The sequence below is a fragment of the Benincasa hispida genome, unplaced genomic scaffold (assembly GCF_027475165.1).
Source record: "Benincasa hispida cultivar pf3 unplaced genomic scaffold, pf3_genome.v1.1 HicScf387, whole genome shotgun sequence".
Lineage (NCBI taxonomy): Eukaryota > Viridiplantae > Streptophyta > Magnoliopsida > Cucurbitales > Cucurbitaceae > Benincasa > Benincasa hispida.
In genome coordinates this window covers 35,421-41,000 of record NW_028326478.1, presented here as the reverse complement: position 1 = coordinate 41,000, position 5,580 = coordinate 35,421, and the positions used below count along the sequence as shown (strand labels likewise).

General features: G+C 33.1%; 1 pseudogene; it reads right to left on the bottom strand.

Moving 5' to 3' along the window:
- Positions 1-973: 973 nt before the first annotated feature.
- LOC150030263 (uncharacterized) lies at positions 974-4,539 on the bottom strand (annotated as a pseudogene).
- Between the last annotated feature and the right edge of the window lie 1,041 nt (positions 4,540-5,580).

The window sequence follows — 5,580 nt, the reverse complement described above, 5'->3', positions numbered from 1 at the left end:
CATATAAAGAAGTTGAAAACAATTGTTAAATTGTTATAAAGAAGTCGAATGAACATAAATTGTTAAAAAATGAATACAAATTTACCTTTACAAGTTTCCATTTTGGAGAAGACTGATAGTGTTGGAGATCGTGCTTGGCTTGCCATGTTTTCAATCTACTAAATAGTTTAAAAACATTAGTTAAACATAAATACTTCAATTAAGAATTAAGAAATTTCAATTACACTTACATATTTATAACTCCATGAAAATCCTCTTGAACCTTGCTTCGAAGAGAAGCCAAAACATAAACACAATTTTCTTGTAGATTGATTACAATCAATATCCAATGATAACTATAATAAGCAACAATTTTGAAATATTAGTACGTGTATAATACAAATTAAAAATAACTTAAGAACTTGTATCTACTTACCCTGTGTTATATGGAATGAGGACTAATTGATCTAAATTAGCCAATTTTAGTTGATTGGCTAAATTTCTGGATCGGATATCTTGAGACTTCACGTGTGGCGATATTTTTGCTTGATCAATTATAAAAACTTCTTCGTAATATCACGACCATATTCATCCCAAAGATACCTAAACAAAGTAAAAGTTATTATTTATCAACATGAAACAAAGTACACATGAGTGAATCTAGATGAGTAATACTTACGCAATGTATGTCAAAATACACATGTAGCCTATTTCAACCATATTGCAATATTGGAGCAGATCATCGCGGCCTAAATAAATGAATTTGTCTCTTCCAAATATATGCTCGTCCAAAGAGATACGGATCATGTCTACATCATTCATGTTATGCATGGCATGTCCGTTCAATAATTTGATAGTACCATTAGCGTTAGTATATTTGGAGGATTGGCTGAAACTCTTAATTGGTGAATGATCCTACCATAACCAAAGTTACAAAAATTCAAAGTAAGAAAATAATAAATAAAAAAACTCATAAACTTAAAAGGAAACATACTTTTTTCTCGTCAACCATAACTACAAGTTCACGAGGCCATTTTACAAAGTTACCCATTGCTTGCTTTAAGAACTCTATTTTACCCTTCACAGGAATTGGTATAGGCAAATCTTCTCCAATGACAATGTCAATCAAAACTTTAACAGTTAAGCATGACACATCATCATTAAATGTTGTGGCTACTGCAACAATATTATCTACAGTTCCTATAGCCAAATGGCATGGTGTCCCTTAACAAATTTAAAAGAACGTATGTCATGCATGGTTAAGCACATACAATATGATTAAAATTTAAAAGTCACAATAAATAAATTACCTCCAAATATTCTTTAGAAATCTTCTCAGTATCTTCTCAGTATCTTCTTCTTTAGACATCTTCTCAACATCTTCTTTAGATGCACTTAGTGCAATACTTCCAATAGATGATTTGGACTGATGAGATTGTTTGCTATGAGTTCTTTCCCTTGACATTTTACCATGTCGAACATTTTTTTGAATAGAGCCTCCTTCAATTTCTTGGCTCATAGAGGACTTTGGTTTTACTAATTTGAGATATGGAGAAATGGGAAACAAAATCACCCATTCCTCTAACACGTCCCCAATATTCTTCCGTACCCAATGCTTCGGTGAGAACATCTTCACCTTCATGAACTTCAGCCAATTTATCCTGTAAAACATATTACAATTTTTATACAATATCTATATCATCTTAAACTTATATATATGTCATCTTAAATTTTACATAATATATACTTACAATCCGATTGGCACATTCTCGAGTAACTTCATCAAAGTATTCATTATTCTTTCCTTTTCTTGCTTCTTTCCATAAAGTCGCCCAATAATAGGTTCTACATGAACATACATATTTAATTAGCATAAACATATTAGAATAAAATATTTAATTTAAGTCAAATAACTCACTTATTCTTAGGCAAGATTCGCATAGCCCTTCCGAGAAATGTAGTGATTATATACACATTTCGCACGTCTTTCTTTTTGAACACGAGTGATTTTCTGTACAACAAATCTAGTTGAAGTTACCTATCAAAACAGTGATAATGTTGACATGTAATTTATTGTGAATGGCTTACCTCTCATTCTTCGCTCAATCGTTCATTGACGAACGATGTCCAATGATCTTGCTCTATATGAGAATATTGTTGCGGTGGAAATTACAAGACCGAGGGTTCATCCTTAAATGGAAGTATGAACTTTTGAGTCAACATTGTCTTGAAAGTCCGAAACTTCCTAGATACATACATTAGTATACAATATTTGGACTTAGAGTCCACATTGAATGACATCTACACAATGAAAAAAGTAGTTAAACAATAAACTAATAAACTACTATGCACATGAATTAAAAGTTTAGAAAACATACCGCTACACAATCAAAAAGTTTGCCTTTTAAATGATTTGGAACTTTTTTCCAAGAATCATACGTTATAGGAATTTGTTGTTGAACACAAACTTTTATATAATTCTGCATCTTCTTTGTTTTAGATCCAACCGGTTGTCCATGTTCATTATGATCGATGGTCAACCGTTGCCCAGATGTCCTTATTTGTGCCAACTCAGACATTGTAGTTGGGCCACGTAGTATACTTATTATACTATGTTTTTGTGGGATCTTATTTCTATCATCCTCACTACTACTTGTTGAAGTTTCCATGTCAATCTACAAAAAAAAAAAAAAAATAACATTACTCACACAAAAAATATATAATCTTAATATTTAAATACATAAAAGAAAAAAAAAAAATAAAAAGGGGGGGGGTCACCGATAGTAAATGACATACCATGTTTAATACATTATTTATCAACTCATCTACCCTCACAATCATTTCTAATGTATGTGGATGTTGTATCATCAATCTCAATAGATGTATCAACATTGGGCATTCTTTGCATACCTCCATAACCACACTCTTGTAGCATATCTCCTATTTCATCTTCATAAAAATCATCCTCAATTGTTCATTGTGGAGATGTTAAAACAATTGACCAACCCGAATTTGTGGGGTCTTTTACATAGAACACTTGTTTTGCTTGGGAGGCTAAAATAAATGGGTCTAATTTATGTCCAATACGATTGAGGTCCACAATAGTAAAACCAAACTTGTCTGTTTTAACTCCAGTCCTATTCTCAACCCAATTACATTTGAATAAAATAAATGATAATCCATGATAGTCAAGCTCCCATATTTCTTGTATTACACCATAAAAGGTCATATCTGACATGACAGACCTTTTATCCTTAGCACTAGGGACTTGCATTGTGGTAGCCGTTATACTAACTCCACTATTTTGAACCTTTCTAATATCATCGCGATTCTTTATGTGATAGTAGTAACCATTGACCACATAACCAGAATATTTTGGCACAGTTGGACAAGGTCCATTAGCTATCCATCTCAAAGAAGGCGATATGGAATTTTTGGGTACTTCGAGAGCTAGTGCAACCTACGATATATTTCATAATATTTTAGTAGTTAACATTTAATTATACATCAAATAGTAGGTCTCTAGAGATTACCCGTGTGGAAAACCACCGACTAAATGTACGATTATGCTCTTCTTGAAGCCACTTTCTACTTTTATTTTTACCAGAATTGAGCTTAGACAAAATATCCATATATTGCCTATTATAAAGGAAAAAGTTAGTAGATTATTGAATAATCAAGTAACCTAAAACAAGAATAAGATGAAGATTTACATACTCGACGTAAGGAAGCACATCATTTACATTTTGAAGGACATAAAGATGAGCTTGATCCAACTCATCCTTACTCGACTATCAATGTTTGAATTCGCTTTCTTTTTTGATGAGTTTAGCCCAATAGAATTAACACCAGATACGAATTCAGAACAAAACTCTATAGTCTCTTCAACAATATAGTTTTCTCCAACACATCCTTCTGATCGATTTCTATTTTGTACATAAGTTTTCGACACTTTCATGTATCGTTCAAAAGGATACATCCACCTCAAATAAACAGGTCCACAAAACTCAACTTCTCTTACGAGATGCACTACAAGGTGTACCATTATTGTGAAGAATGATGGAGGAAAATACTTCTCTAAGAGGCATAGAGTGACAACAATATCCTCTTGCATACCCTTTAACTGAGATGAATCGATCGCCTTGCAACATATAGCATTAAAGAAGAAGCATAGGCGAGTAGTTGCAAGTCTTACATGTTTGGGAAAAATATCACGAATGGCTACTGGTAATAATTGTTGCATAAGAACGAGATGGTCATGCGACTTAAGTCCGTAAAGTTTCAAATCTGTGAGCGACACTAAACTTTGAATGTTCGATGCACAACCTTTAGGTACTTTAATTTCTGATAATACCTTACAAAAGCTCAATTTCTCGACTCGTGTTAATGTATAGCATGCGGGAGGTAAAAAGACTTTTTTCTCTCCTACTTGAGAGGCTAACTCTGATCTAATGTTCAATTCCACCAAATCTAATTGAGTATTTATTCCATCTTTTGTTTTACCAGGAATATCAAGCAATGTGCCAATAAGATTTGCAATACATTCTTTTCAATGTGCATCACATCTAAACAATGTCACACGTCCAGATACTTCTAATATTCTAACTCGAAAAGAATAGATTTTTTCTTCCAATAAGTTGAAGTGTTATCTCCACTGTTCTTTTCTTTGATACTTTTCTTACCAAATGAATATTGATATTTACCTGTTTCTGCAAGAATTTCTTCCCCACTCAATGGTTCTGAACCAAATTCTAACTCTTGTGCGCCATTAAAAGATTTCTTTTGTTTCCTATATGGATGATGGTGGGGTAGAAACTTGCGATGCCCGAGATATGTCATCCTCTTCCCTTTTGGTAAATAAGTGGATGAAATATTCTCTCCACAAATTAGACATGCATGATATAATTGTACAACCACACAAGTTGCCATACGCAGGAAAATCATTAATGGTCCATAATAAAATGGCTTTAAGCATGAAACGTTGTTCTTCATATGCATCGTAACATTCTACCCCATCTTTCTAAAGAATTTTCAAGTCATCTATCAACGGAGCTAAATAAGCATCTATGTCATTACCCTATTGTTTAGGATCAAATATTATTGCAGTCAACATAAAAAAATTTCGCTTCATGCACAACCATGGAGGTAGATTGTACGTCACTAACATCATTGGCCAACAACTATATCTACTACTCAGATCTCCATGTGGATTTACCCCATCTGTCGAAAGAGCAAGAGAAGATTTCTAGGTTCTAACCCAAACTCTGGTCACAAATTGTCTATTTTTTTCCACGATAGGGCATCTTTGGGATGTTTTAATAAACCATTTGTTTCCTTTTTTTTTAGCATGCCATGTCAATAAACTTGCTGTCTCTTTAGTTCGAAACATTCTTTCAAATCTTGGAATTGAGGGGAAATACCACATGACTTTTGCTGGGATATTCTTAGCCTTTTCGTTTAAATTTTTTTGAAGCTTCCATCTTGACGTACCACAAATGGGGCATACATTTGCAATAGAGAGTTCTTTTCTAAACAAGTAACAATCATTTCTACATGCATGAATCTTCTCGTACTTCATTCCAAGAGTACCCAACATCTTTT